This window comes from Heptranchias perlo, chromosome 8 (assembly GCF_035084215.1).
Source record: "Heptranchias perlo isolate sHepPer1 chromosome 8, sHepPer1.hap1, whole genome shotgun sequence".
In the NCBI taxonomy this organism is placed as follows: Eukaryota; Metazoa; Chordata; class Chondrichthyes; order Hexanchiformes; family Hexanchidae; genus Heptranchias; species Heptranchias perlo.
Genome location: NC_090332.1, coordinates 47,896,448 through 47,920,553, shown reverse-complemented (window position 1 = coordinate 47,920,553; position 24,106 = coordinate 47,896,448). Strand labels below are relative to the sequence as shown.

The 24,106-nt window shown below is 42.6% G+C and overlaps 1 protein-coding gene and 1 long non-coding RNA gene across 4 annotated transcripts in view; one reads left to right on the top strand and one right to left on the bottom strand.

Moving 5' to 3' along the window:
• The window catches only part of si:ch211-130h14.4 (uncharacterized), a 210,796-nt gene that overhangs the window by 9,262 nt on the left and 177,428 nt on the right, over nt 1-24,106 (top strand). The window contains exon 1 of one of the 3 annotated variants that reach the window (XM_067989087.1): nt 19,273-19,354. The exons of the other annotated variants lie outside the window; for them this stretch is intronic. The gene's annotated coding sequence lies outside the window, so the exon portion shown is untranslated. Of the gene's footprint in view, nt 1-19,272; nt 19,355-24,106 lie in introns of those variants that run through there. 3 annotated transcript variants of the gene reach the window in all.
• On the bottom strand, nt 2,548-16,450 carry LOC137324604 (uncharacterized). The gene is made up of 2 exons (XR_010963678.1): nt 15,902-16,450; nt 2,548-7,427 (listed from the first exon to the last, which is right to left on the bottom strand). It is a non-coding gene; the product is annotated as an uncharacterized lncRNA (long non-coding RNA).

The window sequence follows — 24,106 nt, the reverse complement described above, 5'->3', positions numbered from 1 at the left end:
TGCTGAAAGTGCAGTGGGATATGGGAAGCTGTAATTATACTCAACATTTCTTCACTCTTATAAGAGAAAAGAAAACTATAGTACATGATAGGCTGCAAAGGGATGCAGGTGTTGAAGGCATAGGGTTTATTTACTGGCGAAGGGTGTCATGAGGTCATCTTTCAGCTCCCCACTGCCCCCCCCCCCCCCGCAATCTGAAAATGTTGATTTGATGCATATTCCAGTATTTTGAAATTTACAATGAACATTGCATTATTCTTGATCTAAAATGGGATGTTTGCTTAATTTTATTGAAAATTGTTCCCTGTTTGCCATTTTGGTAATAATTATATTTCTTTATATTTTGAACCTTTTTTTTGCTCAGTAGCAGCAGATAATCTATTGTTGGGAGGGAAAAAATAATTTATATAATCTAAAAATCTCCTAATAGCAAATCGAGGGTTTAACCTTGGATTTATTGACTGTAGGATCATCCCAAGCTATGGTCAGGAAACTTAAAATTACACACACTCCATCCCAATGCTATGCCCCCCATGCCAAGTGAAGCCTGGGAGCATATTTCCCGAGTGAGTTTGGAATTTTTGCATTAAATTACCCAGAATTTACAATTGTAAACACTTATACTGTTCCCCTCAAACCGTCTCCCCAGTTCACAGTGGCAATCTTTGTTTCCTGATCAGTTCGTCCCATCCAACACCCCACTTAATGCTGACACACTCCCTTCCTGCTCCCGCTATTCACGGTGACACTCTACTCCCCCTTACCCAGTTTATTCTGCCACCTTTCTTCCCCTCACCCAGTTCATATTGGCACCTTCCTTTATCGCCAGTTAAGGTAGCACATTCATACCCCCCCCACCACCACCTTAGTCATGCTGGCACTCTCCTTCACTCCCTCCTCCACTGCAATTCATGCCAACACTCTCTTTCACCAACCCAGCTCATGTTGGAAGCCTTTTCCATCTCGTCCCACAGCACTTCTCCCAGCATTTGCCTCCCCCAAGTGTCACTCCCAGTCTCCTACCTCCTGTTGCTACTATAAGTGATTGAAGGCCACTACATATTGTGGGTATCAATTCCTGATGACATGAGACTCCTACCCGCAGTGTGCAGCGGCATTCAGTCACTTACAGCAGCAACAGACAGTTGGCCCCCGGGACAATGCTGAGAGGGGGTGGGGGGGCTGTTGGGCGGGGGTGGGGGGTGGGTGGAGCCTGGCCGGTATCTGGGAACGCAGACAATGCTCCAAAACGCTGACTGTCCATCTCAACCACAGACACTTGGCATGTGTGCTGCTGTAGTTGGTGGTATTTTCTGATCCGCAATTCCGTGTATGAGTTGATTCACATCAAATCTCATTTATTTTCTGAATCAGATGTTTTGTGACTGAATAGCAAACAGTTTTTGCCATGGATTCTAGTGTATAACAGTTTCCTTATACATGTGGTTTGAGTATTCAGTCATATTTGTCTTGGGTTAGGATTTTTCTCTACTGTGGAGCAGAATGGCACATTCTGGCCTTGCTTGGTTTGGCATTATCTGTGTTTGTGTTGTATAGTATCACAGGGTCTCTGATATCATTTTCAAAAGTAGCATCCCGTTGATTTTTATTTTCCTCATGATTAGAATTCTTTATCTGTTTTTGTTTGTTCACAAATATTCCAAAATATATAGCTGTAAATCATATAGTTTTGAGTATATATCAATACTGTGTATTATTTCAGCTCTTAATAAATGTGTAATGGAAAATATGAAATGTTGCAGTGTGTTGAATAGATGCTATGGGGGAGTGTGTTCTACCTAGTTACCCATCTAATTATCAATCAGCAGTTTGACTTCTTTTGTGTATCTTGAAAGAGGCTCCTTATGTTATTATCTTGTCTGTCTGTGAATCAGAATGGTTGCTGTGATGATGGCACGGTCTTGTGTCTGTTGTGATGGTTGCACTCTGTATTAGTAACACTGGCTGTGTGGAATGTATTTGTTTTCTATGTATAGCTTCTGTGCAGCTTTCCATTTGCTGGGAGGAAGTTTGATGCCTGTAGAACACACAATGTTGAAGTATTTTCTGTTTTGATTGGCTGCTGTTAAATGTTGCTGAAGTGCTGAAAGGCTCAGGAATGCCTCAGTCCATTGTTTGTAGTTGGCACAAAGGAGAACTTTTTAAACTCCTGCAGTCATCGACTATGAATGTGCTTGTCATGTGATGTGTTGCATAATTTTGAATGCCAAAAAATGCTGAATTCAGTAATGCACCAAATGATCAGTTCACATGTCATATAAGATGGAGCACTGACCTCTTTCTTTAACTCCCCCCCACCCCCACCCCCTGCTGCCACAGTTTCTCCCCTCCTCTCCTGGAGGTGCTAATTAGTGTTAGGGTATTATTCCATAGACCTCTGTAGCTTATCAAAGTGTTCATTCTTTGTGTGTGAGCCTAGCTATTGAGTGTTGGCCAGCTCTTTAACAGTGGAGGGTGTTGGTCAACCTCCTTCCTTCTATGGCTTTGGCAACATGCTTCGAGTAAGACGTTCACGAGGCAGTTGAGTATATGGAAGAGTCTTTATTCATACAGCATAGGTGATTAGTCTGTACAGTACAAGGGTAGCTTTGGGTTTCTCTCTCTCCAGCTACTTAACTAGCCCTGGAAAACCTCCTTATATACCCTAGTTGTTCACTTCAAAAGTACATTTCACAGATAAGTAGACTTCGGACTTCTAACCCCTTCTCACTCCTTCATGATTAACTACTTCCAGACTTTATGATTTAGCTGTCTCCGGATTTTCCCAAGTACAGCTTGTTTATCAAAATTGTATCAGACATCCATTCTATACTATAGTTAATTGATCCCTCTGCTTATATTTGTTACACTAATCACTAAAGTTATACATTAATAAGTCATGGTCGATGCTCGTTCCAGTTACATATTTGCTTGCACAGGCATTCCTTCCTTGATAAGGAGACATTTGGAGCGGAACAGAACTCAATCCCCCCTCTCCCCCTCCCCCACTGCTCACAGGCAGAAGCTTACGGTTCCATTTTTCCTTTTATCCCTAGGCAGCCTACTGTCCCAGTTATGGTTTAAACAGTTCAGTTTGATTATTACTTTTTAATTTTCCAACATGACCAACATATCCAACACTTTTTATTTCTTATGCATTCTCGCATAGTGAGATGGACTGTGTAGACAATATACGTTTCAGTTGCTCTCTCGACAGTTGGTTCAACTGCATTATCTTCTTCTTTACCCAGCAGCAAAGGGTTAACATGATGATCAATAACAGGATCAATGAGGCCATGATTCAAACGATGGGGTGCAAAGCAATATTCAAAACTCCAGTGACCACCCGAGTAATAACTCCCACCATGAGTGTTTAATATCATGTTCTATTCTCATTTGGATCACCTGTATCTCATCTAGGTTGTCTTTAGTTTCCAAACACAATTTCCAATCATGATCACTTAACATACTCAATTCCTTCTTCACATGCTCTTTATCCATTAATTGTCTATTTTTTTTAATATTAAGATCCATATCCATACTACTAATTGAATAGTTAAACTTACCTACAGTCTTATCCCTATGACACCATTGTGGAGCAGTCAACGGGGAACCCTCACATATAAATACTGATCACGCACCATGCACACAAAATAATACATGCGATATAGTTTGACAATCAAGTATATCATACAAGCTGTTCCAGTACAGCTCCAACACTGGCATCTATCCGACAATGTGAAAAATTGCCCAGGTATGTCCTGTCCACAAAAAGCAAGACAAATCCAATCCGGCCAATTAGCACACCATCAGTCTACTCTCAATCATCAGCAAAGTGATGGAAGGTGTTGTCGACAGTGCTATCAAGTAGCACTTAATCACCAATAACCTGCTGACTGATGCTCAGTTTGGGTTCTGCCAGGACCACTCGGCTCCAGACCTCATTACAGCTTGGTGCAAACATGGACAAAAGAGCTGATTCCAGAGGTGAGGTGAGAGTGACAGCCCTTGACATCAAGACAGCATTTGACCACGTGTGGCACCAAGGAACCTTAGTAAAATTGAAGACAATGGGAATCAGGGGAAAACTCTCCATTGGCTGGAGTCATACCTAGTATAAAGGAAGATGGTAGTGGTTGTTGAAGGCCAATCATCTCAGCCCCAGGACAATGCTGCAGGAGTTCCTCAGAGCAGTGTCCTAGGCCCAACCATCTTCAGCTGCTTCATCAATGACCTTCCCTCCATCATAAGGTCAGAAATAGGGTTGTTTGCTGATGATTGCACAGTGTTCAGTTCCATTCCCAACCCCTCAGATAATGAAGCAGTCCGTGCCCGCATGCAGCAAAATGTACAACATCCAGGCTTTGGCTGATAAGTGGCAAGTAACATTCACGCCAGACAAGTGCCAGGCAATGACCATCTCCAACAAGAGAGAGTCTAACCACCTCCCCTTGATATTCAACAGCATTACCATTGCCAAATCCCCCACCATCAACATCCTGGGGGTCACCATTGACCAGAAACTTAACTGGACCAGCCACATAAATAGTGTGGCTACAAGAGCAGTCAGAGGCTGGGTATTCTGTGGTGAGTGACTCACCTCTTGACTCCCCAAAGCCTTTCCGCCATTTACAAGGCACAAGTCAGGAGTGTGATGGAATACTCTCCACTTGCTGGATGAGTGCAGCTCCAACAATACTCAAGAAGCTCGACACCATCCAGGACAAAGCAGCCCACTTGGTGGGCACCCCATCCATCACCCTAAACATTCATCCCCTTCACCACCACGCACCAAGGCTGCAGCGTGTACCATCTACAGGATGCACTGCAGCAACTCGCCAAGGCTTCTTCGACAGCATCTCCCAAACCCACGACCTCTACCACCTAGAAGGATAAGGTCAGCAGGCACATGGGAACAACACCACCTGCATGTTCCCCTCCAAGTCACACACCATCCCGACTTGGAAATATATCGCTGTTCCTTCATCGTCACTGGGTCAAAATCCTGGAACTCCCTACCTAACAGCACTGTTGGAGAACCTTCACCACACGGACTGTAGCGGTTCAAGGAGGCAGCTCACCACCACCTTCTCAAGGGCAATAAGGGATGGGCAATAAATGCCGGCCTAGCCAGCAACGCCCACATCCCATGAACGAATAATAAAAAAAGTTACATTAATACACTTAGTTCTAAAACATAACAGTCCACGTCCAGCATAAAACAACATGGGATTCACACGTTCCTGCATATGGGATACAATCTCCCAAGTTACCTTCTCCCCAGTAGGCTGAGTGGGTGGAAAACATATTCCTTCAAATTCATTATCCAGGCAATTCGATACACGTTACTCCAGAAAACTGCCTATTGTGGTATCAAAGTCTGATCCCCAGTCTTTTCGGTCAGTAAAAACGTATGGTGAACCCACATCAACGTACGGATATATCATTACCTGTATACCATCCTGCGGGATTTGCCCAATCAGTTGGCAACCTATTCCAGTGCACAGTCCGGACAATAGGACCCAGGAGCATGAGTTATCATTAGCAAACTGGCTAAGATTACTGGAGATCTGATTCTGAGCCCAATAGGATAGGTGAGTGCCTATGGTCTATTGTAGCAACATTTTGTAGCTTGAATATTGAGACAGACCACAACCCAAGGTACCTGGGTTAAAGAACTCGGAATAAATGATTTCCATCTTATCCCATAAAGCCTGTGATTCAGTGATTATCATATTTACAAGCTCATGAGCCATGTCCTATTCAGTCCCGAGTATACTTTTAATGGGGTGGGCCATTGTTTGTACATCTTTTCCAATTGCTTGTAGTTTGTTCGCTAGGACCTCATTACTCATAGCATTAATGGATGCCGCTCCAAGTCCTACACTGGCCGCTAGGGTGTCTAGAAGGTCAAGTCTGACCCGAAATTGGATGCTGGATAAGAAACATGCACTATTATCCAGCTCATAACTTGATACAATGTATGATTCAGATGGAGCATCGGAATGATAGGACCTGACCTGATTTGGGCCACGTGCACACATTGCGGTGGCATTGTTGTGCCACTTCCCAGTACAGGAGTGGTATAGGTCGGATCGTTACCCACACTGGGGCAGGGCAAAGGGGTCACTCTTATAGACCTCAGCATCCTTTTACCCCCATCCTTCACAAGTATGTCAGAACGGTAGAAGTGTTACATGTAACCTCCCAATATTGCCTGTGCATGCAAGTGTAATATACACACAGACGTCCATGGCAAGGTTCCAATATTCGTTTAAAATGTTTACTTATAAGAGGTTTCTTTTCATGCCACCACGCAGTGAGCAAGACACTGAGGATGGCTCCACCATCAGCAAGGCATACCAGACTACTGATGCCAGTCCAGATGGGGGCCGAGCCTCTTTTGTGAATGGTTTCATAATGGGCATTTTATTGAAGCCAACCATGGTGGCCCCGAGGCCCTTTCCTACACCTACCAAAATACGGTAACTGCCACCTGAACGTGTACGAAGAAGCCTCCTTCTTCGTACACGTATCAAGCCTGAATCATTAATTAATTTATACTGTAAGCGCCCTGGTGTAAACGTAACAGTAATATAATATTGTCCTCGTATTTCATTCCTGTAAGGATCTTTATTCTGCTATCCATAACTGGTCCATTGATTCTCAGAACAATTCACCGACCAATTATATCAGCACAAAGTCTCATTTCAGGTCACATCAGTAAAAGCAGTCCCAGAGATACGACAGACATTGCTTACTTCTTCCACGCAGTCAGCCCAATGTGTAGCAGGGTTTGTTGGGACAGAAACAAAAGTTTCAGAGGCTAACATTTTTTTGTACCAATATACGTACTCCAACAACATTGTTGCCGCCATAAGCAACAACATACCACAGATGAGAGAATTGTACCACAATCCTCTTTTCTTTCCATTTTCTTGGATCGTGGTCAGATTCACTAGCAGGGGTTTCTTCAGCGATCATTTGTAAGAGAAACAAAGTTTTCATCGCTTACTTCTGCTTTTTCCTCATTCTCCTGACTATATTTTTGTTTCCTCTTCTGTTTCCCAAATGGCTTAAGATTTAAGCAGAGTTAATCTCATACTAGAAAAAATTAAAATCAACTTCCTATGGAAGGGGTTAACTTCTTTGCAGTGAAAAGAAGGCGGACCCAGATTCAGTGTCAGTTAGCGTCAGCCTGTGTCAAGCAGCGTTCACGGAAATTTTAAAAATCTTTGCTAAATGAAAAAAATCAAACTCCATTTTACTTTTTGTTTTCAAAGTCTGTGTGCCATTAAAACGTGCACAAAGATCCTAATACAATTAAATTTTGGAAAATAAATTTCTCTCCTCTGACTTCCAAACATGAGCTGTGACGACACAAGCATTTTACCAAACTTTTTTTTTCATCCTTAGGAATTGAAAATCTGTTAAAACAGAAGAAATCATTAGTAACATCACTATTAACTTTAAATATTATGTGAAACATTTCTGTTGGAGAAGACTGCATTTTAGTTCTTTCATCTCATTTTAAAAAGCGTAGGTTGTACCTGGCCTTTTTACCTACAAATGTTTCAGATTAAACTCCAATTTTTGTTAAGTCATTTAGCATTTATTTAAGAGATATCCAAAACCCTCATTTTATTAACTCTTAGGTAGTTCGTACTGTTCAACTACAAGATGTCTCCAGATTGTTGTCATAGAGATAGCAGTAGATCCTCAGATGTTTTTCCTGGTCACTTTGTTTTGACCACAGTCAATCAAAAGATCAAAGAGTGCTGTCAGTTTGCAAATGGCTATCACATTCCAGCTAAGACATTCCAGTACAACCAAGATGATTAAACAATCAGAATCACCTCAAATGTTCCAAAATTTTAGAGGCACCAAATCAAGTCAAAATTGATGCCCTGTACAGAACCAACCCCCCTGCCCCCACAGATAACAACATTATTCACGGTCTCTGTTACTCAACACAACTCCAAACACATCAATTAAATAGGATAAAAATAGATGAAAAGGAGGTACTTAAAGGATTGGCAGTACTCAAAGTAGAGAAGTCACCCGGTCGAGATTGGATGCATCCTAGGTTACTGAGCAAAGTAAGGGTGGAAATAACAGAGGCTCTGGCCGCAATCTTCCAATCCTCATTAAATACGGGGGCGGTGCCAGAGGACTGGAGGATTGTAAATGTTAAATCCGTATTCAAAAAAGGGGAGAGTGATAAACCTGGCAGTAACAGGCCAGTCAGTGGTTCGGAAACTTTTAGAGACAATAATCTGGGACAAAATTAAGTGGCACTTGGAAAAGTATGGGCTAATAAATGAAAGTCAGCACGGATTTATTAAAGGAAAATCGTGTTTGACTAACTTGATAGAGTTCTGTGATGAAGTAACGGAGAGGGTTGATGAGGGTAGTGTGGTTGATGTTGTGTGCATGGACTTTCAAAAGGCATTTGAAAAAGTACCACATAATAGACTTGTTAGTAAAATTAAAGCCCATGGGATTAAAGGGACAGTGGCAGCGTGGATACAAAATTGGCTAGGAGACAGAAAGCAGAGAGTAGTGCTGAATGACTGTTTTTCAGACTGAAGGGAAGTATATGATAATGTTCCTCAGGGGTCAGTATTAGGACCAGTGCTCTTTCAGATATATATTAATGACCTGGACTTGGGTATAGAGGGTATAATTTCAAAGTTTGCAGATGACACAAAGTTGGAAATGTAATAAACAATGAAGAGGATAGTAACAGACTTTAGGAGGACATAGACAGACTGGTGAAATGGGCAGACACATGGCAAATGAAATTTAATGCAGAGAAGTGTGAAGTGATACATTTTGGTAGGAAGAATGAGGAGAGGCAATATAAACTAAATGGTACAATTTTAAGGGGGTTGCAGGAACAGAGAGACCTGTGGGGGGGGGGGGGGGGCGGTATGTACACAAATCGTTAAAGGCGGCAGGACAAGTTGAGAAGGCTTTTAAAAAGCATTTGGGATCCTGGGCTTTATTAAGAGAGGCATAGAGTACAAAAGCAAGGAAGTTATGCTAAACCTTTATAAAACACTAGTTAGGCCTCAGCTGGAGTATTGTGTTCACGTCTGGGCACCACACTTTGGGAAGAATGTCAAGGTCTTAAAGATGGTGCTGAAGAGATTTACTAGAATGGTGCCATGGATGAGGGACTTCAGTTATATGGAGAGACTGGAGAAGCTGGGATTGTTCTCCTTAGAACAGAGAACGTTATGGGGAGATTTGACAGAGGTGTTCAAAATGATGAACGGTTTTGATAGAATGAATAAGGAGAAACTGTTTCCAGCGGCAGAAAGGTCGGTAACTGGTGGACACAGATTTAAGGTGATCGGCAAAAGAGCCAGAGGCAACAAGAGGAAAAAACGTTTCCACAGCAAGTTGTAATTATCTGGAATGTGCTGCCTGAAAGGGTGGTGGAAGCAGATTTAATAGTAATTTTCAAAAGGGAATTGGATAAATACTTGAAGGGAAAAAAATTATAGGGCTATGGGGAAAGAGCAGGGGAATGGGACTAATTGGATAACTATTTCAAAGAGCCGGCACAGATAAGATGGGCCGAGTGGCCACCCCCTGAGCTGTTCCATACTATGATACTATTAAGATACTATGAATTACACTCAACATTAACTCTTTATCCACCTCAAATCATTGAGTCATTGGCATGCTTGAGAAATTCAAAAATGCCAATTTTTTAATGTGATAATCTCATGTCCGGAACTGGAAATGCTCACATAGTTTACAGTAACCAGAATTTCACCGTGGCCACAATAAAAGTCTGGTTTTCACAATTGAATGGGTTAGTTAACCTCAATAACTCAGATTTAATTCAGCACTATCTTAAACTTAACACAATACAGAACAGATAAAATTATCAAAATAGCACGGGATTACAAAAACCCAATAAATAAAATCATCTTTTGTTTTGTTCTTTCTTCAGGCGTCTTTCCAAATGACTGTAAAAAATATTGAACATAATTGAAGAAAAAGCTAGCCTTCACAGCTAAACAAAGTCTTTGTATTAATCTTACACAAAAGGGACTAACACATAACAAGCACTGAAAAAGAGAGTGGAGCCACAGTCGGTGGCACCGAAACATTCATCGAATCATTAGAAAGTTACAGCACAGAAGGAGGCCATTTGGCCCATCATGTCCATGTCGGCCGAAAAAGAGCGATCCAGTTTAATTCCACTTTCCAGCCTTTGGTCCATAGCCCTGTAGGTTACAGCACTTCAAGTGCACATCCAAGTATTTTGTAAATGAGTTGAGGGTTTCCCAGCCTATCCAATCTTTTCTCATAGCTAAAATTCTCCAGCCCTGGAAACATCCTCGTAAATCTCCTCTGTATCCTCTCTAGTGCAATCACATCTTTCCTGTAATGTGGTGACCAGAACTGTACGTAATACTCAAGCTGTGGCCTAACCAATGTCTTATCTAGTTCTAGCATAACCTCCCTGCTCTTATATTCTATGCCTTGGCCACTGAAGGAAAGTATCCGTTTGCCTTTTTAACCACCTTATCGACCCGTCCTGCTACTTTCAGGGATTGGTGGATATGCACTCCAAAGTCGCTTTGTTCCTCTACACTTCTCAGTATCCTCCCATTTATTGTGTACTCCCTTGCCCTGTTTGCCCTCCCCAAATGCATTACCTCACACTTCTCTGGATTGAATTCCATTTGCCACTTTTCTGCCCACCTGACCAGTCCATTGATACCTTCCTGCAGTCTATAGCTTTCCTCTTCACTATCAACCACATGGCCAATTTTTGTAACATCTGAAAACTTCTTGATCAATCCCTCCACATTCAAGTCCAAATCATTAATATAAACCACAAAAAGCAAGGGACCCAGTACTGAGCCTTGCAGAACCCCACTGAAAACAGTCGCAAACACACCCGTCAACCATTACCCTTTGCTTCCTGCCACTGAGCCAATTTTGAATCCAACTAGCCACCTTCCCTTGGATCCCATGGGCTTTTACTTTTTTGACCAGTCTGCCATGTGGGACTTGTCAAAAGCCTTGCTAAAATCCATGTAGACTACATCAAACGCGTTACCATCATCGGCCCTCCTTGTTACCTGCTCAAAAAATTAAATCAAGTTAGTCAGACATAACCTTCCCTTAACAAATCCATGCTGACTGTCCTTGATTAATCTGTGCCTTTTTAAATGACAATTTATGCTGTCCCTCAGAATCAATTCCAATAATTTGCCCACCACCGAGGTTAGACTGACTGGCCTATAATTATTCAGCCTATCTGTTTCCTCCTTTTTAAATAACGGTACAACGTTAGCAGTCCTCCAATCCTCCAGCACCACGCCTGTAGTCAGAGAGAATTGGAAAATGATCGTCAGAGTCTCTGCTATTTCCTCCCTTGCTTCTCTTAACAGCCTGGGATACATTTCATCTGTGCCTGTCGATTTATCTACTTTCAAAGATGCTAAACCCTTTAATACTTCCTCTCTCACTATGTTTATTCCATCCAATATTTCACACTCCTCCTCCTTAACTATAATCTCTGCATCGTCTCCCTCTTTTGTGAAAACAGATGCAAAGTTTTCATTTAGAACCGTACCCACATCTTCCGCCTCCACACACAGGTTACCTCTTTGGTTTCTAATAGGCCCTACTCTTTCCTTAGTTATTCTCTTGCTCCTTATGTATTTATAAAACATCTTTGGGTTTTCCTTGATTTTACTTGCCAGTATTTTTTCATGCCTTCTCTTTGCTTTCTTAATTTTCATTTTAATTTCACCTCTGCACTTTCTATACTCCTCTAGGCATTCTGCAGTGTTGAGCTCTCGGTATCTGTTGTAAGCTTCCCTTTTTTGATGTATTCTACCCTGTATGTTCCTTCTCATCCAGGGGGCTCTAGATTTGGCAGTCCCACCCTTTTTTCTTCGTGGGAACATGTTTACTCTGAACCCCTTGAATGTCTCACACTGCTCTGACACTAATTTACCTTCAAGTAGCTATTTCCAGTTCACTTTAGCTAAATCACTTCTCAGCTTAGTAGAATTGGCCTTTCCCCAATTGAGAACTTTTATGCCTGTTCTATCTTTGTTCTTTTCCATAGCTTTGCTAAATCTGACTGAATTATGATCACCACCAGCAAAATGCTCTCCACTGATACTTCTTCCACCTGCCCAGCTTCATTCCCTAAAACTTAGCCCAGAACCGCACCCCCCCCCCCTCCTTTGTTGGGCTTGCTACGTACGGGTTAAAAAAGTTCTGCTGAATGCAATTTAAGTATTCTGCACCCTCTATACCTTTTACACTGCTTGTACCCCAGTTAATATTGGCGTAGTTGAAATCCCCTACTGTCACTGCCCTATTGTTTATGCACTTTTCAGAAATTTGCCTACATATTTGCTCTTCTACCTCCCTCTGACTGTTTGGGGGTCTGTAGTATACTCCCAGCAGTGTGATTGCCCCTTTTTTTGTTCTTTAGCTCAACCCATATGGCATCATTAAATGATCCTTCTAACTTATCATCGCTCCTCACAGCTGTAATTGTTTCTTTAACCAATATTGCCACCCCCTCCTTTTTTTTTCCCCTCTCTATCTCATCTGAAAACCCTGTAACCAGGAATGTTGAGCTGCCATTCCTAGAATCATAGAATCATAGAAAGGTTACAGCAAGGAAGGAGGCCATTCGGCCCATTGAGCCCGTGCTGGCTCTATGCAAGAGCAATCCAGATAGTCTCACTCCCCCGTCCTACCCCGTGGCCCTGCAAATTTTACTTATCCAGTTCCCCTTTGAAGGCCATGATTGAATCTGCCTCCACCATCCCCTCGGACAGTGCATTCCAGATCCTAACCACTCACTGTGTAAAAAAGTTTTTCATCATGTCACCTTTGGTTCTCTTGCCAATCACCTTAAATCTATGTCCTCTGGTTCTTGACCCTTCTGCCAATGGGAACAGTTTCTCTCTATCTACTCTGTCTAGGCCCTTCAGGATTTTGAATACCTCTACCAAATCTCCTTGCAACTGTCTCTGTTCCAAGGAGAACAACCCCAGCTTCTCCAGTCTATCCACGTAACTAAAGTCCCTCATCTCTGGAACCATTCGAGTAAATCTCTTCTGTGCCCCATCTAAGGTCATCACATCTTTCCTAAAGTGCAGTGCCCAGAACTGGACACAATACTCCAGTTGTGGCCGAACCAGTGTTTTATAAAGGTTCATCATGACTTCCATACATTTGTACTCTATGCCTCTATTTATAAAGCCCAGGATCCCGTATGCTTTTTTAGCCGCTTTCTCAACCTGCCCTGCCACCTTCAATGATTTGTGCACATATACCCCCAGATCTCTCTGTTCCTGTACCCCTTTTAGAGTTGTGCCCTCTAGTTTATATTGCCTCTACTCGTTCTTCCTACCGAAATGTATCATTTTGCATTTTTCTGCATTAAATTTCATCTGCCACGTGTCCGTCCATGGCACCAGCCTGTCTATGTCCTCTTGAAGTCTATCACTATCCTCCTCACTGTTTACTACCCTTCCAAGTTTTGTGTTATCTGCAAATTTTGAAATTGTGCCCTGTACACCTAAGTCCAAGTCATTAATATATATCAAGAAAAGCAGTGGTCCCAGCTATGATCCCTGGGGAGCACTCCCCTCCAACCTGAAAAACAACCATTCACCACTACTCTCTGTTTCCTGTCCCTTAGCCAATTCTGTATCCATGTTGCTACTGCCCCCTTTATTCCATCAGCTGTAATCTTGATGTTATGCCTACCATGTGGCACTTTATCAAATGCCTTTTGAAAGTCCATATATACCATATCAACTGCATTGCCCTCATTTACCCTCTCTGTTACCTCATCAAAAAACTCTATCAGATTAGTTAAACATGATTTGCCTTTAACAAATCCGTGCTGGCTTTCCCACACTCGTCCAAGTGACTGTTAATTCTGTCCTGGATTATCGTTTCTAAAAGTTTCCCCACCACTGAGGTTAAACTGACTGGCCTATAGTTGCTGGGTTTATCCTTATACCCTTTTTTGAACAAGGGTGTAACATTTGCAATTCTCCAGTCCTCTGGCACCACCCCCATATCTACGGATGTTTGGAAGATTATGGCCAGTACCTCCGCAATTTCCACCCTTACTTCACTTAGCAACCGAGGATGCATCCAATCCGGACCAGGTGACTTATCTACTTTAAGTACAGCTAGTCTTTCTATTACCTCTTCTTTATCAATTTTTTGCCCATCCTCTTTAAGCCATGTTTCTGTAATAGCTAAGATATCAAACTTCCACATGTCTATCTGTGCCCTTAGCTCATCTGCCTTATTCACTAGACATCTTGCAATTAAACACTGCCAAGCTCTTTTGTTGTCTATTTTCTAACATTTGTTTCCTCTGCCTTCCAAACAAGCTCACTAATTTTTTCTCTTCCATTTTCAACTCTACTTCTCTCCCTTCTGAATCTACGCTCAGGTTCCCACCGCCCTGCTAAGCTAGTTTAAACGCTTCCCAATAGCACTAGCAAACCTCCCCACGAGGATATTGGTCCCAGCCCTCTTGAGGTGCAACCCGTCAGGCCTGTATAGGTCCCAAGTCCACCCAAACTGGTCCCAATGCCCCAGGAATCTAAAGCCCTTCCTCCTGCACCATCTCTCCAGCCACGCTTTCATTTGTTCTATCCTTCTATTTCTATACTCACTAGCGCGTGGCACTGGGAGTAATCCGGAGATTACTACCTTTAAGGTCCTGCTCATTAATTTCTTTCCTAGCTCCTTAAACTCTGCCTGCATGACCTCTACCCACTTTCTACCTATGTCGTTGCTACCAATATGGACCATGACCTCTGGCTACTCACCCTCCCCCTTCACACAGGCTTTTTAAAGAGTAGGTACACTGAAATCTTGCAGTATTTTGCATTTTATCCTTTTTGTCTCAAACCAATTTTCAATTTCTGATATTTGCTACTTAACCCCATTCTGTACAGATTCAAAAACTCAAGAACATCACAGTCCGTGTCCTCACCCAAGCCAGTTACCTCCTGCACAATTCTTAACACTTTTCTCTGTTGGTATATGGGAGGGGTGTAATGATATAGAGCAAAGGAGGAAGGCGATGCTGAGGATCCAGTCGAGAGTCCCAGTCCATTTCTCCATTCACTCACTGGAACCGCTATAACTGCCTCTCTCACTGCTGGTTTCAACATTCCAGCTCTGATTCCACATCCCTTTGGACCATGCTTACAACTCCTGCATTTTTGCTTTTTACTGAACATCTTATCAGTTTTGAGACGACCCATTCCTATAGAAACTTTAGTGCTGAGCAAGCTGCTCCCATTGCTTTCATTTCTAACTTTCTGCATCAGCTTCTCATTTGTTTTAACTTTAAGTGAAACTGCTAATATCCAGACCACCTTTGTCTGCCTATCCTTGAGTTTCCTTTCCTGTTTCATCATCACCTGCTGATTCCCTAACCCCTGTGCGGTCACGGTGGTAGCCGCCACTTAGTCTTGTTCATCCTCGGCTTCCTTTACCGAATTCATAAGCAACGCCTCAGACTGTTCTTCCTCTTTCATAAGATCACCAACTTTGGCCTCACATCCCTGCCCACAGAAGTGAGCCACATACTCTAACAACCGTCTCGCCGGTATTTTTCATCCCGGGGCTACTGTCTTTGTTTCTGCTGGCACGCTTTTCCCAGCGCCTTTTCTATCTCCTCCCAGCTCCCTTTCCGAATGTCTTTGATAAACCCATGGGATCCCCCTTTTCCTCTAATCCAGTCTGAAGCTTTTAAAGGGACCACTTAGGTCGAGAAACCTTCTACCTTGCCTGATTCCATCCCATTCTCTAGATCACGGTTCCCAGGAACTAGTTATACCCGCTGCCGACATTAAATTATACTCACTGTCCGCATATTGTTGGATGAGTTCACGGCACCAATTTGATGGTCAATCTCCTTCCTTCTATGGTTCTGGCAACATGCTTCGAGTAAGACGTTCATGAGGTAGTTGAGTATACGGAAGAGTCTTTATTCATACAGCATAGGTGATCAGTCTATACAGTACAAGGGTAGCTTTGGGTTTCTTTTTCTCTAGCTACCTATTAGCCCTGGAAACCCTCCTTATATATCCTAGTTGTTTACTTCAAAAGTACATTTCACAGATAAGTAGACTTTGGAATTCTAACCCCTTCTCACTCCTTCATGATTAACTACCTCCAGACTTCATGATTTAGCTGTCTCCGCACATTCCCAAGTACAGCTTGTTTACCAAAATTGTATCAGACATCCATTCTATACTATAGTTAATTGATCCCTCTGCTTATATTTGTTACGCTAATCACTAAAGTTATACATTAATCACTTATGGCCGATGTTCGTTCCAGTTACATATTTCCTTGCACAGGCATTCCTTGCAGTTGAGAAGAAGACATCTGGAGCGGAACAGAACTCATTCTTCCCCTCACTCACGGGCAGTAGCCTATGGTGCCATACGAACATAAGAAATAGGAGCAGGCGTAGGCTATACGGCCCCTCGAGCCTGCTCTTCCATTCAATAAGATCATGGATGATCTACCTTAACTCCAGTTTCCCACCCTATCCCCATATCCCTTGATTCTCTTGGTATCCACCTCTCCTTTTATCTCTAGGCAGCCTGCTGTTCCATCAACCAGTTATGGTTTATACAGTACAGTTTGATTATTAACTGTTAACTCTCCAACATGTCCAACAGAGAGCATCACAACTGAGCCTGATCTGAATATCACCTAACTTCCCCACGTGTGCTTGACAGCAAGAGTTACTCCATACGGATTGGGAGCAAGAACTTGAGCTGATTTTCTTTTCCTACGCTCAGGGACACTGAGAAAGATTGTAGTGTCCCCAGTTGAAATGAATTAACTCCATAAATATGAGCAATTGAATGTGGGACCTTGCCTTGGCAGTGCATTGACCCACTGAACTATTGAGGGAGCACCACCATGCCAATTTCAAAATGTGAACAATATAGGACATGAAAACAAAGTTTATTTTTGTATTAAAAAAGATGAGAGAAATTCATAGAAATGTGCAAGATTCCAATGAATCTCTTCAAAATGTTTAGTTTTCTCCTCTTTCCTGGAGGCATTGACCTGCTTCATAGCCAAACCCAATCCTGTGCTTACCTCATGCTCATGCCCTTTCCAGCATGGGTCACTCCATGGCAGTTAGGAGTGGAAAACCCAGTTGTTTTATTTCCCTCCTCACCCAGGAATACTGATGCCAAGTGTTCCCCTGGCTGACATTAGCTAACTCAGCATGGACCAGGAATCGAATCTGTGACCTCCGTGGTTTATATGGTTTAGTACCACACCATGTGGTGCATACTGGGCTACCAAAACCTTATCATTGGTCGGCTCAAATCTGTACATGTGAATGAGTTGGTATTGTACATGGCATAGCCAGATTCGGGTGAGCTTAACTGCAACAGATGCACAATTATAGTTTAGACTTTCATCTCTCCCATCTTTCTAAAGATGGCCTCGTACAGATCAGCTATGTTTGCATAGATTCACGGAACTGAGGGATAGTATCATACAATCTTACAGCACAGCAGGAGGCCATTTGGCTCGTCGTGCCTGTGCAGGCATTTTGAAAGAGCCATTCAATTTAGTCCTACACACCAGCTTTTTCCCCATAACCCTACAAATTAGTCCTCTTCAATTACATGTCCAATTGCCTTTTAAAAGTTCCTATGGAATCTGCTTCCACCACCCTTTCAGGTAGTGTGTTCCAGATCAGGTACTGGCAATTTCTTAAAGGTTTTCCCTTTTGCAGGTAGAGCTGCTGCCAGTTTTGCTGGTGACACGTGGGCCCAGGAATTCGATGGTGCCATGCCTGTTTTTCAGGGGCACCTAAGCATCCAACATGGCGTCCAGGGCACGCGCACTCATTATGCGCCAGAAGTGTGTTGCCCACCATATTGGAAAAGGCAGAAAAAGAAGCATCCATGGCCCGCGCCTGAAACAGGCGTTAGACCTTTTACATATGCATATAGGGGGCCTAACACCTGTTTGAGGCCACCTTTGCAAAATTGGGCTACACTGAATGCAGTTGGCACTGGGCTGGCTGCATTCAGGAAAACACTCTCCCATAAGTGACTTGTGTCCTTCACAATTATAAGATCACTGGGATCAATACCCTGACAATAATATTCCTCAATGGCACCAGATGAATCCTTAACCCCTTCACCATACTCCTTGTCAAACTACAATCCGGGATTTACCGCCCAGTCAATGGCTAAGAGTTAATGATGCATAAATGTGCCTCGCCAACTGTCAGCCAGTTTGGATTATATTGTCATTTACACTGCCAACCCCCATAAGGATCTGCACAAGCAACTGAGTGAATGAATTAACCTTTTCTTGCCCATTATCAGAGAAGTCAGACAACAAAGTAATGAACTAACCTTAGAATTATAGTTAGCAACAGTTAAACCTAAACATTGATTGTGCAGATAATTAGTAGATAATAGATAGGGTTCATTGACCAAATAAATATGTTACAATGACAATTCAATATGACACAGTAATTCAGCAGTAACTGCTTGCTGATTATAAATTTACTGTCGAGATCAATGCCTGAGATTGATATAAATTGGTAGATAGCTGACAGGTTAACAGCATAGGAGAGTCAGTCTATTGAATAGATTCAAGTCCGTATGTAATTAGCATTGTTTCCAGAATTTAACCACTTTCGTCTTTATGAGCTGGCGAGGATGAGCTGTTTGCCTTGCCTTCCTCTGAGACATCAGAGTTTTGACATTTGACATTTTAATTAAAAAACACCATCTTATATATTCTTAATTTTCAAAGAAAATTCCTCAATTCTATTGACTAATTTAAGTGACATGTGTTAGAAGAGTTCAGCCCTTCTGAATGTCATTCACCTCACACAGCCACATTGCGATGACCTAATCAACGAAGCAGCGGCACCAAGATGTACCAGGTGGCTTATTTACTCCTTAGATTCTCAGCTCTTTGCAACAAAGGGCCACACACAGGTCCAGATGAAGAAGGACATCTTTATGTTCCCCTTAACGATCTGTCTCTGGGCCTGTGGTCTTGATGGTGTGTTTTTTATAGGAATGTTTTGTTTGCATAAGCCAACATGGTTGAATTAGCAGATCTTCTCCTGCAGGGTTCTGCGGGCTGCTGAGGTGTTCACCTCAAGCCAGTGAGGGCCTCATGAATTTATGTAAATCAGGGTCCTTTCCATCAATAGAACCCTGATTGCATTTAACTAAGTCTAAGTGTGGAAGGTGCCATGGTGATCCCGCCAAATGAAGGTTAGCAGCTGTCAGGAAGGACTGAGGCTTGACAGGTAAGTCAAAATCTTTCCTCTGTGGGACCACGAGGAGCAGAAAGACCTCCTGCGAGATCCTCACAAAACCCCATCCCTGCCACTTACCTAGAAGCCGGCAATGAGGCCCAGCCAAAATCGGCAAAGGCCTCCTGCTGCTACTGGTGGATGGGAAATTAACTCACTGGAACGTTTTTTTACTGGAAACCAACTTCCTTGGTGCTATGGGAGAATTTTGCAAGCTGTTGTGCTCCATCTAGTGCATTTTCTAGGAAAGAAACATTGGTAAAATCAGAATATATATACACATACATGACCACATAAAACCAGGATTGCATCAATCCTTACTTACTTTCCATTTACTATGGTACACAGACTGCTGCCTTCCTTTTGATCAATGTGCTTAATGACACTGAATAAAAGCCAGGTAGCAGGAGCCATCCATTATTGATGTTGGGACACAAAGAGAAACCAGTTTTAGGATATAATGGGATTTAAATTCGCAAGATCCTGGTTGCCTGTTTTTCTCAAGCTATAGATGAAGCTTTAATATTTTTAAAGTGGCTTTGCACATTAGCTAGCATTTCACTTGCAAATTTATCAATACGGGTCCGATAATGCTTTCATACCTTCACAAGATAAATAGGACTTTCTTGAGTTACGTTTTCTTAATGTTTTTTTTCCAACTTTAGTGTGACATCCTTTACAGTCCAATGAACACAAAACAGGAGCTAGTTTCTTATCAGTTTCTGTATTTTAAATACTGGAATCCTGTCCTCTCTCCATCTTTGTTGCAAAGCAAATTTTGTTCTCTTTTGGTCTGTCCTCTGGGACAGTGTTGTCCAATACATTAGCCACCAGCCAGATGTGGCTAATTGGGAATGAAGATATGGCTAATTGCATTTCTGATTAGTAAACAAAAAATGAATAATAGACATCGTCCTTGGGCATGTGATCTCAATGCTCATATTCGCACGGAGTATGCATGTGTACTTCAATCTTTTTGTGCATTTGTTGGTAAAATTGTAAGATGAAAAGCAGAGTGTGAGAGTGTTTTTGATTGCTTTGAGTGCTTTACTTCCCAGGTTACTGAATGGTGGTAGATGTTTGTTAAGTAAATATACACATGTGATATACATTTACCTGTATTGCGTGAATGTATTAAGGTGTTTTCTATGAAAATTAATGCATGTAGCTAAAATGGTGTTGCCATAGCCACAGCTGTGGCTTGTCAGTGATTTCTACTGGACAGCACTGCTCTGGGATGATCACGATTTTCAAAAGTAAAATTTGAATTATATATTTTTAAAAGTATCTTCAACAGAAAGCAGAAAATATCTTCTGTGATTACACATGGAAGATTAATAGTTCACTTAAATTGTAAAATTGTTTCTTGAATCTGTTCTACAATACTGGTTAGTGTTCCTGCAACTGTAGAATGGCAAAAGTGCTTCAGTGGCTTCTATGGTATATACAGGTGTGCTTCAATCATTCAGCACCACTGGCAACCAAAAAACGTCCAACTCCAACAAACATTCCCTTTGTGTTTATGTCAGCTCTGTTACTACAGAAGTAGCCAAAAATCGCTCCTTTAATGTCTTTATTTGACATTCCTCAGTCTGCAATTGGATTAATTCCTCCATTAAAGTAGTGAACAGAAGTGTTGAGTTTTTGTATGGTAATATCGCCAACATCGATATTCTGGGCTATGTTTTTTAAATTACGTAGAATTACATAGAATGTACAGTACAGAAACAGGCCACTTGGCCCAACTGGTCTTTGCTCCATATTTATGCTGCACACGAGCCTCCTCCCACCCCTCTTAATCAAACCCTATCAGCATAACCTTGTATTCCATGCTGAGTGGAATGGGCCTATACTCTCTGGAGTTTAGAATAATGAGAGGGGATCTCATTGAAACATATAAGATCCAATCTGGCCAATTACCACCCCATCAGTATACTCTCAATCATCAGCAAAGTGATGGACGGTGTTGTCGACAGTGCTATCAAGCGGCACTTACTCACCAATAACCTGCTCACCGATACTCAGTTTGGGTTCCGCCAGGACCATTCAGCTCCAGACCTCATTACAGTCTTGGTCCAAACATGGACAAAAGAACTGAATTCCAGAGGTGAGGTGAGAGTGACTGCCCTTGACATCAAGGCAGCATTTGACCGAGTGTGGCACCAAGGAGCCTCAGTAAAATTGAAGTCAATGGGAATCAGGGGGAAATCTCTCCAGTGGCTGGAGTCACACCTAGCACAAAGGAAGATGGTAGTGGTTGTTGGAGGTCAATCATCTCAGCCCCAGGGCATTGCTGCAGGAGTTCCTCAGGGCAGTGTCCTAGGCCCAACCATCTTCAGCTGCTTCATCAATGACCTTCCCTCCATCATAAGGTCAGAAATGGGGATGTTCGCTGATGATTGCACAGTGTTCAGTTCCAATCGCAACCCCTCAGATAATGAAGCAGTCCAAGCCCGCATGCAGCAAGACCTGGACAACATCCAGGCTTGGGCTGATAAGTGGCAAGTAAGATTCGCACCAGACAAGTCCCAGGCAATGACCATCTCCAACAAGAGAGAGTCTAACCTCCTCCCCTTGACATTCAACGGCATTACCATCACCGAATCCCCCACCATCAACATCCTGGGGGTCACCATTGACCAGAAACTTATCTGGACCAGCCACATAAATACTGTGGCTACAAGAGCAGGTCAGAGGCTGGGTATTCTGCGGCGAGTGACTCACCTCCTGACTCCACAAAGCCTTTCCACCATCTACAAGGCACAAGTCAAGAGTGTGATGGAATAGTCTCCACTTGCCTGGATGAGTGCAAATCCAACAACACTCAAGAAGCTCAACACCATTCAGGACAAAGCAGCCCGCTTGATTGGCACCCCATCCACCACCCTAAACATTCACTCCCTTCACCACTGGCGCACTGTGGCTGCAGTGTGTACAATCCACAGGATGCACTGCAGCAACTCGCCAAGGCTTCTTCGACAGCTCCTCCCAAACCCGCGACCTCTACCGCCTAGAAGGACAAGAGCAGCAGGCACATGGGAACAACACCACCTGCACTTTCCCCTCCAAGTCACACACCATCCCGACTTGGAAATATATCGTAAACAATTTTACAACACCAAGTTTGCGATTGGAACTGTACACTGTGCAATCACCAAGTAAAATTGTTTACAATTGTCAACCCCAGTCCATCACCGGCATCTCCACATCACGAGTATATTCAAGGCTGAGATAGATAAATTTTTGGACTCTAGGGGAATCAAGGGATATTGGGATCGGGCAGGAAAGTGGAGTTGAGGTTGAAGATCAGCCATGATTTGATTGAATGGTGGAGCAGGCTTGAGGGGCCATATGGCCTACTCCTGCTCCTATTTCTTATGTTCTTATGTGTTTATCCAGCTTCCCCTTAATGTTTTACTATTGAACTCCTAGTATGGTCGAGGCAGAATAATGTGGATAATAAAGAAGCCATGATGTGGAGATGCCGGTGATGGACTGGGGTTGACAATTCTAAACAATTTTACAACACCAAGTTATAGTCCAACAATTTTATTTTTAATTCCACAAGCTTTCGGAGGCTTCCTCCTTCCTCAGGTGGAGGAAGGAGGAAGCCTCCGAAAGCTTGTGGAATTAAAAATAAAATTGTTGGACTATAACTTGGTGTTGTAAAATTGTTTAGGATAATAAAGAAGACAGTGATCTAGATACTATGTCATTGTGTGATACCATATACCGTTAGCTCCTCTGTCACAATGTAGGGTCTAACAGCAGATTACTGGAAAAATGCAGTTGAATGGATAAGAATACAGTATGGAGATTAAACCTGTTCATATGACTAAAGTATACACATGAAATTATTTCAATTAAAGTTTTGAAACTCTATTCAATATGGAAGCTTTACTTAGATCTGCTTTATAGTTACTTGGGACTGCTGATCAGAGCAAGTTTCCTGCTGATGGTCATGTCTCCGTCGTTTCCACACAAAGAAGTGTTAATGCTCAGGATTAACATATTTGCTCTGTGTCCTAGGGAGCGCTGAATGCTCTCTGTGTGGGGGACTTCCTCCTAGTGTGAGCAACGTGCATATTGAAATATGCACTGGTGCTTGCCAAAGCTTTTGACTGCAATACACCTAGCTCTGTTTTTTCAGAAAGATCAGGAGATTTAAGAACTAACAAAAATATGTTGGCAAATATTCTGTAACTTTATTAAAGGGTTGACAAAAGATTTTATAATTGCAGGACTAAGCAATATTCACAAGGTGCTGTTAAATTTACTTTACTTATTTGCCAATATCAGCTCGACATGGTTTTCCATACTGAATTAAGTGTGTGTCTGTGATATATAATTTTTAAATCATTGCACTTATGACATTATTACAACAGTGCCTAATATTTTTATTGAATGGGCAATGCAAAATTAATCTGTGACGGCTCCAGGAAACCTTAGGTGCCATGGAGCTCAGTTCGCACTTAGGGGGGGATTTTAACCCTCGCCCACTGGAAACTGGGTGGGGGTGCAGTTAAAAAAAGGCAGCCACTTCCCCGCCTCCCCCCCAAACCGGATCCCACTAATTTTCCACAGGATTGGATTTTAACCTGCTGTTTTCAGCAGGCACGCAGGACATCTGCCGGAAGGGAGCGGGGTCCTGCTTTAAATATGCAGATTGGGCCCCGATGATGTTATCAGGGCACAGCTGCAATTTTAGTCTGAAGCCTGAGCAGTCGAAGGATGGTGCCTTCCCCG